Source organism: Hyaena hyaena, unplaced genomic scaffold, assembly GCF_003009895.1.
Source record: "Hyaena hyaena isolate Hyena2069 unplaced genomic scaffold, ASM300989v1 scaffold_235, whole genome shotgun sequence".
Taxonomy (NCBI): Eukaryota; Metazoa; Chordata; class Mammalia; order Carnivora; family Hyaenidae; genus Hyaena; species Hyaena hyaena.
In genome coordinates, this window is record NW_024080867.1 from 1,721,661 (window position 1) to 1,735,684 (window position 14,024).

At 40.0% G+C, this 14,024-nt stretch overlaps 1 pseudogene; it reads left to right on the top strand.

The window, feature by feature from the left end:
• Positions 1-1,455: 1,455 nt before the first annotated feature.
• LOC120239682 overlaps positions 1,456-14,024 on the top strand; it is a 72,976-nt pseudogene continuing 60,407 nt past the window's right edge.

The window sequence follows — 14,024 nt, forward strand, 5'->3', positions numbered from 1 at the left end:
CCCCCTCTGGTTCATTTTCAAGTCTCACACAATAGTGTGAGTGTTGGAGTATGGTTGATCTATTCTTTTCATTTTCCATGTAATTATTCTTCCCTCCTTTCCCTCACTGTGGCGAGTAATTAAAACAAGGGAACAAATAACACCTGTCATAAAAATAATTCCTACCACCGCTTGATGAGATCTTTGTTCTAGCTGTTGTGATCTCTAATTCACACAAAATTCACCTTGCATATTCACATGTGGCTTACGAATGCTGGTCTATATTGAGGTAAATTAATTTTTCTATACTCTTTTTAAAAATTTTATTGTTTATTTTTGAGAGAGAGAGACCCAGAGTGCAAGTCAGGGAGGGTCAGAGAGCAGGAGACACAGAATCCAAAGCAGGTTCCAGGCTCTGAGCTGTCAGCACAGAGCCCGACACAGGGCTCGAACCCATGAACTGTGAGATCATGTCCTGAGCCAAAGTTGGAGGCTCAACCCACTGAGCCACCCAGGCGCCCCATGCAAACTTTACTTTTTTAAAAAAAAAAAATTTTAGTGTTTATTTTTTAATGTTTATTTATTTATTTACAAAGAGTTTATTGTCAAGTTGGTTTCTATATAACACCCAGTGCTCATCTCTGCAAGTGCCCTCCTCCATGCCCAGCACCCCCCCCTCTCCCCCATAACTATCAGTCCTCAGTTTGTTCTCAGCATTCAAGAGTCTCTCATGGTTTGTCTCTCTCCCTCTCCCCCACCATTTCCCCTCTTCTTCTCCCCCATGGTCCTCCATTAAGTTCCTCTTAATCCTCCTATACGTGCAAACATATATTTGTCCTTCTCTGCCTGACTTATTTCGCTCAGCATAACACCCTCAAGGTCCATCCATGTTGCTACACATGGCCAGATTTCATTATTTCTCATTGCCATGTAGAATTCCATAATATAGATAAACAACATCTTCTTGAACCATTCATCAATTGATGGACACTTAGGCTATTTCCATGTTTTAGCTATTGTAGAAAGTGCTGCTATGAACATTGGGGTCCATGTGCTCCTATGCATCAGCATTTCTGTATCCCTTGGGTAAATTCCTAGCAGTGCTATTGCTGGGTCCTAGGGGAGTTCTATTGTTAGTTTCCTGAGGAACCTCCACACTGTTTTCCAGAGGGGCTGTACCAGTTTACATTCCCACCAACAGTGTAGGAGGGTAAGATAGGCATGCTTCTTAAGTTCATGGATTTTACATTTGGTTGGGGAGTCAGAACATAAAACTAAATAGACATAAATACAAAGTAATACTGTGAAATTGGTGTCTGTGACATGTCATCTAGGTTGAGTTGCCTATTGAATATGATCATGTCTCCCTTTTCAGAAGAAAAGGCACAGAATCCCTTTACAAGATCATGTAACTATGATGAGTCCCTATGCTGGCACTAAGGAGCCTACTCTTCAGACCACTCTGAAGTGCTCACCATGTCTTTTCAGAACAATATCCTAAGAACCACAGGGAAAGTGTCTCTGAAAATCATCTTTTGTTACAGATTGGGGTTCAGTCTTTTGCCAAAGTCATCCTCTTCTTCCATAACATATCTCCAATCTTGCATGGAGACCAGCAGAGGCTCCCCAACATGATTCTCACCCATGCGGCTATAGCCAATCTTTTGGTTGTTCTTTCCACACACTATGGCAGCTTTTGTCTTACGGCAACCTCTATCCACTCTTGGGTATAAACTTGTCTATTACATCCACCAAATGGCTCACACACCACCCTGTGCTCCACTTGTATCCTGACCACCTTTCAGTGTGTCATTCTTTTCCTCCAGAGAGCAGGGAGGACGATGCTCAGAAGAAGAGCCCCCAAGGCCATTGGTATTTTCTGTTGCATCTGCTGGATTTCCAGTGTCTTAATTAATACCTATGTTCCTGTGAAAATCACTTGTCCACAGGACACATACAACTGTACCCAAGGCAAATGGTTTTGTTCATCCATAGTCCTACTACAGGCTTTGTCTTCTTGTTGTCCATCTCTGACACCATGTTTATTGGCCTCGTGGTCTGGTCCCGTGGCTCCATGGTGCTGCTCCTGCACAAGCACCACCAGAGAATGCAGTATATTCACAATTACAAAGGCTACTACAAATGCCCCCCCCCCCCCCGCAAAAAAACCAGAGCCACTCACACCATCCTAAGGCTGGTGGCCATCTTTGTTGTCTTCTACATGCTGAATTCTATTTTTGCTTTTTGTATCATTACTTTAGTAGGCTCTTATTATGGCTGATGTATACTTCTCATATTTTGGCTCCATGTTTTCCTACTATTTGTCCCTTACTGTTGATCCTTAGGGATTCTATAGTTCTGAATTTCTGCTCTTTAATGTTGAAGATGACTGTTAAGAATCTAAATCTAGAGAAGTCCACTTCAACAATAGTCATGATTATACTGTTCAGTAAATCACTCACTGGAAAAAAAATTTTTTTTAAAATATTTTATTTATTTCTAGGAGAGAGAGAGAGGGAGAGACAGCGTGAATAGGGGAGGGTCAGAGAGAGAGGGAGTAACAGACCGAAACAGGCTCCAGGCTCTGAGCTGGCAGTCAGCACAGAGCCCGACGCGGGGCTCGAACCCATGAACCGCGAGATCATGACCTAAGCGAAAGTCGGACCCCCAACCGACTAAGCTACCCAGGCGCCCCTGAAAAAAATTTTTTTTACATAAAATACACAATGACCATTATATCTTCGATTGAAATATAATTGACATATAACATTATGTAAGTCTAAGGTGAATAGCATATAAATTTGATATATTTACATATTGCAGTATGATTACCAAAGTAGCATTAGGTAACACCTCTATCCTTAATTATCATTTCTTCCTTCATGGTGGGAACAATTAAGATCTAGTCTCTCAGCAACTTTGAAATTTATAATATAGGATAGTTGATTATAATCACTATGCTGTGCATTAGTTCTCCAGGACTTATTTATCTAGGTGTTTGCAGTTTGTACCCTTAAATAACCTATCCCCAATTTCCCTACCATCCAGCCTCTGTTAACCATCTTTCTATTCTCTGTTTTTACAAGTTTGGCTTTTTTAGACTTCACATATAAGTGGTATCATAGAGTATTTGTCTTTCTCTGTCTGGCTTATTTTATTTAGCTTAATGTCCTCAAGATCCACCTATGTTGTTGCAAATGGGAGGATTCCCTTCTTTTCATGGCTGAGAGATATTCCCTTGTGTGTATACATATCACAACATCTTTATGCATTCATCTGTTGGTGGACACTTAGGTTGTCTCCATGTCTTGCCTATTGTGAATAATGCCACAATAAACAGGGGGAGTGCATATATCTCTTCAAACTCCTGTTTTTTAAAATTTCCTTTGGATACACACACATACACACACACATCCATATATATGCACACATCTATACATACATATATATACTTCTATACACACACACATAAATGTACACATACACACATACCCAGAAGTAGAATTGCTGGATCATATGGTCATTCTATTTTTAATTTTTTGAGGAAATTCCATATTGTTTTCCATAGTTGCCATACCAGGTTACATTCTTACCAATAGTGCACAAGGGTTCCATCTTCTCTACATTGTCACCAACACTTGGTGTCCCTTTTTGATGATAACAACTCTAACAGGTGTGAGGTGACCTCTCATTGTGGGTTTGATTTGTATTTCCCTTACGATTAATGGTATTGAGCATCTGTCCATGTACCTATTATCCATTTGGATGTCCTCTTTGGGGGAAAAAATGCCTCTTCAGTTATTCTGCCAATTTTTTAAATTGGATTTTTAAAAAATTATTGAGATGTAGGAATTCTTTATATATTTTGGATATTAACCCCTTAACCTGTGTGGGTTGCAGATAGGATGCTTTTTCATTTAGTTGCTTCTTTTGTTGTGCAGAAGCTCTTAGGCTTGATGTGGTGCCATTTGTTGATTATGCTTTTATTACTTTTGCTTTTGGAGTCCTATTAAAAAAAAAAAAGATTGTCAAGACCAATGTCGAGATTCTCCCCTACATGTTCTTCTGAAAGTTTTATGGCATCAAGTCTTATGTTTAAGTCTTTAGTTCATTTTGAGTTAATTTTTGTGATTGGTAAACGGGGTCCAATTTCATTTTTCTGCATGCATTTATCCTGTCTTCAAAAGCCATTTGTTGAAGAGCCTATTCTTTCCCCATTGAGTGTTCTTGACTTCCTTGGCAAATATTGTCTGACCATATATGTGGGGGGTTATTTTTGGACTCTGTCCCATTGGGTTATGTGGATATTTTATGCTAGTAATGTACTTTTTAAATTTCTATAGCCTAGTAGTATATTTTGAAATCAGAAGTGTGATGCCTCTGGATTTATCTTCTTTCTCATGATTGCTTTGGCTCTTCTAGGTCTTTTGTGGTTCCATACATATTTTAAGAATTGTTTTCTATTTCTGGAAAAATGCCACTAAAATTTGATGAGGATTTCACTGAATCTACAGATGGCTTTAGGTAGTATGGACACTTTAACATTATTAATTCTTCCATGAATACAAGATGTCTTTCCATTTGTTTATGTCTTCAATTTCTTTTTATCAGATTCTTGCAGTTTTCATTGTGTGGATTGTTCCCTTCCTAGTTAAATGTATTCCTAAGTATTATTTTTGATGGTATTGTAAATGGGATAGTTTTTTTTCAGAGGTTTCATTGTTAGTGTATAGAAGTGCAGCTGTTTGTTGTCTTCATACCCTGTAACTACTGAACGCATTGATTAGTTCCAACAATTTTTTAAGTCTTTAGGACTTTCTATATAGAAGATCATGTCGTCTGCAAATAATGACTGTTTCACTTCTTTTTAGTTCAGATGCCTTTATTTCTTTGTCTTGCCTAATTGCTCTAGCTGGGACTAAAATAACAGTGGTTAGAGTGCACACAGTTGTCTTGTTCTTTAAAAAGAAATTTTAAAATGTTTATTTATCGAGAGAGAGCAAGAGGGAGCGAGTGAGCAGGTGCGAGTAATTAATAGCTGGGGGGAAGGGCAGAGAGAGAGAGAATCCCAAGCAAGCTCTGCACTTCTAGCCCAGAGCCTGATGCAGGGCTCAACCTCACAAACCATGAGATCAGGACCTGAGCCTAAAACTTAGAGTCAGACACTTAACCAACTGAGCCACCCAAGCACCCCCAGTTGTCTTATTCTTTTTTTTTTTTTTTTTAATGTTTTATTTATTTTGAGAGAGAGAGACCGTGTGAGCAGGAGAGGGACAGAAAAAGAGGGAGACACAGAATCTGAAGACAGTCTCCAGGCTCTGAGCTAGCTATCAGCACAAAGCCCAACATGGGGCTCTAACCCTGAGAGATCATGACCTGAACTGAAGCTGAATGCTTAACCCACTGAGCCACCAGGCACCCCGTCTTCTTCTTGATCTTAAAGGAAAAGCTTTCAATTTTTCACCATCGAGTATAATGTTAGCTTGGGTTTGTTGTATATGGACTTATGTTATGGCATGTTCTTTCTATACCCAATTTGTTGATGGTTTTAGCCATGAAAAGATGTATTTTCTACAGAAATATGTCTGTGTCCAAGTCCGAGGTCTCTGGGTACAACATCAGTGATAGTAGCGTTTTTTGTTTCCTTCTTCCTGATTCTTTTAAATTCTTCCTGATTTTTTAAATTTTATTTTTTTACAAATAGTTTATTGTCAAGTTGGTTTCCATATAACACCCACTGCTCATCCTCACAAGTGCCCTCCTCCATGCCCATCAGCCCCCTTCCCCTCCTCCCCCATAACCATCAGTCCTCAGTTTGTTCTCAGCATTCAAGAGTCTTTCATGGTTTGCTCTCTCCCTCTCCCCCACTATTTTCCTCCTTCTTCTCCCCCTCTGTCCTCCATTAAGTTCCTCCTAATCCTCCTATACGTGCAAACATGGTATTTGTCCTTCTCTGCCTGACTTATTTCGCTCAGCATAACACCCTCAAGGTCCATCCATGTTGCTCAGCATAACACCCTCAAGGTCCATCCATGTTGCTACACATGGCCAGATTTCATTCTTTCTCATTGCCATGTAGTATTCCATCGTATTGATGAACCACATCTTCTTGATCCATTCATCCGTTGATGGACACTTAAGCTCTTTCCATATTTTGGCTATTGTTGAGAGTGCTGCAATGAACATTGGGGTACATGTGCCCGTATGCATCAGCACTCCTGTATCCCTTGGGTAAATTCCTAGCAGTGCTATTGCTGGGTCATGGGGGAGTTCTACTGTTAATTTTTTGAGGAGCCTCCGTACTATTTTCCAGAGGGGCTGTACCAGCGTACATTCCCACCAACAGTGTAGGAGGGTGCCCGTTTCTCCACATCCTCGCCAGCGTCTAGAGTCTCCAGATTTGTTTTAGCCACTCTGACTGGCATGAGGTGGTATCTCAGTGTGGTTTTGATTTGTATTTCCCTGATGAGGAGGGTTGCTGAGCATCGTTTCATGTGTCTTTTGGCCATCTGGATGTCCTCTTTGGAGAAGTGTCTGTTCACATCTTCTGCCCATTTCTTCACTTGGTTGTTTTTCGGGTGTGGAGTTTGGTGAATTCCTTATAGATTTTGGATACTAGCCCTTTATCTGATATGTCATTTGCAACTATCTTTTCCCATTCCGTCGGTTGCCTATTAGTTTCATGGATTGTTTCCTTTGCCGCACAGAAGCTTTTAATCTTGATGAGGTCCCAATAGTTCATTTTTGCTCTTGATTCTCTTGCCTTTGGGGATGTGTCAACTAAGAAATTGCTGCAGTGGAGGTCAGGGAGGTTGTTTCCTGCTTTCTCCTCTAGGGTTTTGATGGTTTCCTGTCTCACGTTCAGGTCCTTTATCCATTTTGAGTTTATTTTGGTGTAAGGTGTGAGAAAATGATCTAGTTTCATTCTTCTGAATGTTGCTGTCCAGTTCTCCCAACACCATCTGTTAAAGAGGCTGTCTTTTTTCCATTGGATACTCTTTCCTGCTTTTTTAAAGATTAGTTGGCTGTACATTTGTGGGTCCAATTCTGAGTTCTCTATTCTATTCCATTGGTCTATGTGTCTGTTTTTGTGCCAATACCATACTGTCTTGATGATGACAGCTTTGTAGTAGCGGCTAAAGTCTGGGATGGTGATGCCTCCCATTTTGGTTTTCTTCTTCAAAATTACTTTGGTTATTTGGGGTCTTTTGTGTTTCCATACAAATTTGAGGATAGTTTGTTCTAGTTTTGAGAAGTATGCTGGTGCAATTTTGATTGGGATTGCATTGAATGTGGAGATTGCTTTGGGTAGTAATGACATTTTAAGTATATTTATTCTTCTAATCCATGAGGATGGAATGTTTTGCCATTTTTGTGTCTTCTTCAATTTCCTGAAGTCGGACACTTAACCGACTGAGCCACCCAGGCGCCCCTCCAGTTTCATTTTCTATGTGGATATCCAATTTTCTTCATGCCCTTGTTGAAAATTATTTTAATATATAGGATTAGGTTTTTTTAAATGAGTTCTCTATCTTGTTCATTGCTCTATTTTATGCCAGAACCATACAATTTTGAAAACTGTAGCCTTGTAATGTAATTAGAAATCAGAAAGTGAAATGCCTCCAGCATTGTTCTTTTTACTCAGAATGTCTTTGTTTATTTGGGGTCTTCTGTGGTTCCATACAAATGTTAGAATTGTGGGTTGTTGTTTTTTTTTTTTTTTTGTAATTCTGTGAAAAAAGACATTGGAAGTTTGATAGGGATTGCATGGAGTCAGTTTTGTGTAGTACAGAAACTTTAATATTCTAGTCCATGAACATGGGATAGCTTTCCACTTACTTGTGTCTTCTTCAATTTTTTTAATCAAAGTTTAATAGTATTCAGTACACATATCTGGCAGGTAAGGTATTCTTGTTTGGCTACCCCAACCCAGCATTTTTTTTTAAATAAATAGTTTATTGTCAAGTTGGTTTCCAACAACACCCACTGCTCATCCCAACAAGTGCCCTCCTCCATGCCCAGCACCCCCCCTCCCCTCTACACCCATCAGTCCTCAGTTTGTTCTCAGCATTCAAGAGTCTCTCATGGTTTGCCTCTCTCCCTTTCCCCCACCATTTCCCCCCTTCTTCTCCCCCATGGTCCTCAGTTAAGTTCCTCCTAATCCTCCTATACGTGCAAACATATGGTATTTGTCCTCTGCCTGACTTATTTCGCTCAGCATAACACCCTCAAGGTCCATCCATGTTGCTACACATGGCCAGATTTCATTCTTTCTCATTGCCATGGAGTATTCCACTGTATAGATAAACCACATCTTCTTGATTCATTCCTCCGTTGATGGACACTTAGGCTCTTTCCATGTTTTGGCTATTGTTGAGAGTGCTGCTATGAACATTGAGGTCCATGTGCCCCTATGCATCAGCACTCCTATATCCCTTGGGTAAATTCCTAGCAGTGCTATTGCTGGGTCCTAGGGGAGTTCTATTGTTAATTTTTTGAGGAACCTCCACACTGTTTTCCAGAGGGGCTGTACCAGTTTACATTCCCACCAACAGTGTAGGAGGGTGCCCGTTTCTCAACATCCTCGCCAGCACTTTGAATATATCACTCCATTCTCTTCTGGCTTGCAAGGCTTCTGCCCAGCAATTAACTGAGAGTCTTACTGGGATTCCCTTTTTATGTGGCAAGTCACTTTTATCTTGCTACTGTCAAAATTTCCATTGCCTATAACTTTTGACAATTTGATTACTATGTGTCTCAGTGTGAATATCTTTGGGTATTTTGGGCTTCATGATTTTGGATATCTATTTCTTCCCCTAGATTTGAAAAGTTTTAAGCCATTATTTCCTTGAATAACTTTTCAGGTCCTTTCTTTGTGCCTTCCGGTGCTCCCGTAATGCATATATTGGTGTAATTGAAGTATTCTGTAAGTCACTTAAGGAAACTTCACCTTTTTTTTCTTCCTCCTTTCCTTCTCTGAATAATTTCGAGTGACTTGCCTTAGAGTTTGCTGGAACATGTTTTCTCTAGTCTCTGTTGACCCCCTCTGGTGAATTTTTTAGTTCTATCTTTAGCTCTAGGATTTCTGATTCTTAAGTAGTTCTTTTGTCATGGATTAATTTGCCATATAAGCATGTATTTATTTGGGGGCTCTTTATTCTGTTCCAATGATCTATTTTTGTGCCACTACCATGCTGTTTTAATTATTATAGCTTGAAATCTGGGATCATGATATTTCTCACTTTGTTCTTTTTGTCTCAAGACTGATTTGGCTTGCAAGCTTTATATCGAGAGAAAGCATTTGTATTTTATTCTATAGTCATTGAGCTAGAAGAGTTTGGAGCTACATCCTCAACCCCATCTGAGGCAGCATATTTGTAGCTTTGAATTTCTTAGTAGGAGTAAATCAGGTTTTATTTTATGAAAATGACCAGGTTGTCACCTGGAATTCACTTAATACTCCAGGGTATTGTCACTGTTTAGGTTAATCTAGGAAAGGAGAAATAAGTTAGTAGAGATAGATGGAGGGAGCCTTTAGTATGGAGGTAGGACAGGAGTGGATTAGTAAGACAAAAACGGGTAAATGTAAAATATGGGAAGAACTGGGGCACCTGGGTGGCTTAGTTAAGCGTCTAGCTTCTGCTCAGGGCATATCGCTGTACCTGGGTTTGAGCCCCCATATCGAGCTCTGTGCTGACAGCTCATAACCTGGAGCTGCTTCAGATTCTGTGTCTCCCTCCTACTCACGTGCTTGCTCTCTTTCAAAAATAAACATTAAAATATTTTTGAAACATTGGAAGAAGTCTAAGCATGGTCAAAAACATCTGGGCTGGATGGTAGGATCAAGGATCAAAGATGTACAAAATACATCTCAAAAATACAACGAGAACTCCAAAGATGATGTGAAATTATGATGGTGGATGTTTTGCTTTCTTCATAACTAAATATGCATGGACTCAAAAGTATGATAGTGGACAGGAGATATTTTTGGTAAATGAATGGTACCCCTAAAGACCATCCCCCCTCTAGTGCTGGTGGGAACTCAAAATGGTGTAGCCAATCCACAAATAGTTGCATTCTTTTTCAAGAATTGACAAACATTTACCATGGGACCTAGCAATTGTATTTCTGAGCAGTTATCCCAGAGAAATAAAAATGCATGTCCCAATTGGGGCACCTGGGTGGCTCAATTGGTTAAGCATTTGACAGTTGATTTTGGCTCAAGTCATGATCTCATTGTTGATAAGTTGGATCCCCACATCAGACTCTGTGCTGACAGCATGAAGTCTGCTTGGGATTCTGTTTCTATGTCTCAAAAAATAAACGTCTAAATATCTGTGTAGGATTGTTAATAGCAGCTTTATTTGTAATAGCAAAAAAAAAAAAAGGCACTCCAGATGTCTTTAAATAGATAAGTAAAGACACAGTTATACCGGGGCACCTGGGTGGCTTAGTCGGTTGAGCGTCCGACTTTCGCTTAGGTCATGATCTCGTGGTTCGTGGGTTCGAGCCCCGTGTCAGGCTCTGTGCTGACTGCCAGCTCAGAGCCTGGAGCCTGTTTCAGAGTCTGTGTCTGACCCTCCTTGCTCACACGGTCTCTCTCTTTCTCCTAGAAATAAATTAAAAAAAAAAAGAAACAGTTATACCACTGGATACTACTCAGCAATTAAACTTAACGATTGATACATGTAAAAATTTGGATGTATCTCAAGGATACAATGTGGAGAGAAAAAAGGTGAATACCAAAAGGTACCTTCTATGATGCTTAATTTATGTAATTCTCAATGACAAAATAATCACGTTGAACACCTTAGTGATCACTGAGTTATGGATGAGACTGGGAGAGGTGTGGATACAATTACAAAGAGGTAGCATAAGGAAGATATTTGTAGTGATCTATGAATCTACATATGTTATAAAATTTCACAGAAGTACACATACATTTGAGTTCATGTAAAGTTAAATCTTCAAGGTCTACAGATTTTTGTGATGGTTTCATGCCTTTGATGTTGCACTATAGCTATGAGGATGTAATATTTGGGGAAAAGTAGATGAAGAGCAATTAAATATCACTTTAAAGTAAGTTACCACATGAAAGATAATCCAGAGCATCTAACTAACCAAGATATGCTGGGAGTTACTAACACTGTGGGTTTTCTGAGCCCTCAGCAGGATTATTTACTATTCAGAGGAAAAGAAGGTGAACTGTGTACCTCTTTTTTTTTTTTTTTTTTTTTTTTTTATTTCTAGGGGAGAGAGAGACAGCGTGAGCAGGGGAGGGTCAGAGAGAGAGGGAGTCACAGACTGAAACAGGCTCCAGGCTCCGAGCGGGCAGTCAGCACAGAGCCCGACGCGGGGCTCGAACCCACGAACCGCGAGATCATGACCTAAGCGAAAGTCGGACGCTTAACCGACTAAGCCACCCAGGCGCCCCTGTGTACCTCTTGATCCTTCCTTCTAGTGGGACGGTCAGGCCCATTTCAGTCTTTATTCTGAAAATAACCAGCCTCCTCAAACATCAAATATGTGGCAGTCAAGACATATTTATAACATTCCTATAAAAGACCTGGAAACAAAACAATCCATTTCTCTGATACAACCTTGCAACTATCCCCCCTCCCACCCTTTCTCAGCATTGATGGTTTTATGATGCCAAACCTAGGACTAACAATTGTGACATAGTTGGATATTTTGTTCTCCTTTGTTGGTGAGAAGGAACGGTTTCAGAGGACCGATTCATTGAGTGCTTCAGCCTTCTGTTTTTTTTTTTTTTTTTTTTTTTTAGTATTTTTATTTCTAGGAGAGAGAGAGAGAGGGAGTCACAGACTCTGAAACAGGCTCCAGGGTCTGAGCTGGCTGTCAGCACAGAGCCCGACGCGGGGCTCGAACCCACGAACCGCGAGATCATGACCTAAGCGAAAGTCGGACGCTTAACCGACTAAGCCACCCAGGCGCCCCTTCAGCCTTCTGTTCTTAACCAAGAAATTGATGACTCTTCTCTGTACTGCCCCTGAGGTCCTGGAGAAAGAAAACATTGTCAACAGTTAGTGAGTACAAACACTGGATCCAACTGGTGCTCTAGATCTAATTAAGTTTGAGTAATTAACATCTGTGTAATTCTGATGTTCTATATGCCTAAGTTTTCAAATCTGTAAAATGGAAATTATTTTTTAAATGTTTTTTTTTAAATTTATTTCTGAGATAGAGACAGTGTGAGCAGGGAGGGTGAGAGGGAGATATAGAATCTGAAACAGGCTCCAGGCTCTGAGCGAGCTGTTGCACAGAGCCCGATGCGGGCTCGAACCCATGAACCGCGAGATCATGCCCTGAGCCGAAGTCGGCCACTCAACCAACTGAGCCACCCAGGCGCCCCTGTAAAATGGAAATTATAAAAGTACCTACAGCATAAGTTGGTTATGAAGATGTTATCAGGAAAGGTAGCTTATGTAATTAATTTCTGTGAATTTAATATTTAGCACTTTTTTTGGTTTGTTTTTTGGCTTACATAAAATCTAGTGGGGTTCAGCTAATTGCATACATTTAAGTATGATGATTCATGGTCTAAACTACCTGCTATTTTGAGGCTCTACATTTCATCATGCATGGACACTTCTCTTTTCCTTTGGTGGGTAGGGGAAGTATCCTAAAAAACAAAAGCACCCCGCTTTTGTCATTCTGCTTTGTAGTGACACTAGCTTTTCATTGGCAGATTCCATTGACCAAACCAAGGCACATGGCCTCATAGAGGCAGAGGAATTGGGAAATATAGTGCCTACATGGACAGCTACTTTCTAGAAACAGTTCTATATTATGAAAGATAACTTGAGGTTTCAGAGATCAGTAGTTCAACACCGCCACTCAAATAGATTGGTTAACTGAAGAACCTAGGACATAGGGAAAGGGTTAGATGTACATTGGCTACTGTTATTGTCACCAGCATGGTTGCATGTAGGATAGTCTACAATTTGAATCTAAAGTTAAAATGAATCTACAGTCTAAAAATGAAACAGGTTTTGTTCCTGTCCACACCCTCAATACCACCTGCTCTTTTGGAAATTCGAGCTTGAGAACTCTAACCTGGACCAATGTCTGAAAGTTCATGTGGAATAGCTTTTGCCTAGATTGGCACTCCCAGTGTCAATCTAGTTGTGTATGATCCCCAAGTTGGAGATGAGTAAAGATGTCTAACTACGTAAGGTAGCTGTTGATGAGATGTGGGAGTTGTCATGTTGGAGTCAACTTTGTGTGGAAATAATTTCCATGTAATAAGCATGCACTGTACTGCTGAAGAATGTTCCCAAATACAGCAATACAATAAGCAGTGCTAGGATGACATTTTAACTCCTTGAGATTGCCTTATCCTAAAATTGGACAAACCATTGGATGAAATACACATCTGTAGTAATGACGTAGCTAAGCCTTATTAAACACATACACCATGCCAGACCCTGTTCTAGATACTTTTCACTTTATTCTCAAAGTTCAGTAAGCCTCTAACTATTGGTACCCAGTTTGATGAGTAAGATACTGAGGCAAAGAGTGGTTAAGAACTTGTCATGGTTCCCCAGCCAATGGCAGACTGACTGACTCTGAGAGTCCAGCTCTTAACCACTACCTCTCATGAGTGTCTGTATGAGGAAGAGATATCTAGGATAGAAGGGAAATGTGGATGACTCTAGGAGGGACAGAGAAAAAGAATTACCCTTTGAAGCTTTTCATAATATGTTAGTAGAAATAACTCCATGCTTCCTTTCAATCCATCCAAGAGTGTCATCAAACCAAGATCCCTAATTTACTATGGTCCTAGGTTAAAAAAAAGAACATATTAAAAGGATTATTTTTTCATAGCTATATGTCAGGAATATTTATTGCCATTCCTACAGTAGGGGAATTAGATTTACTTTGGGGGAAAAGAGGAACAACCCAGTCCATCCGTCCCGAAGTTGATGATTTATGCAATCATTTTAAGATGAACTTTTCAAAGCGCCAAGAAACACTGATAAAACTCATTTTTGCCATTTAGATTTTAAAGATCTATTTGCTTA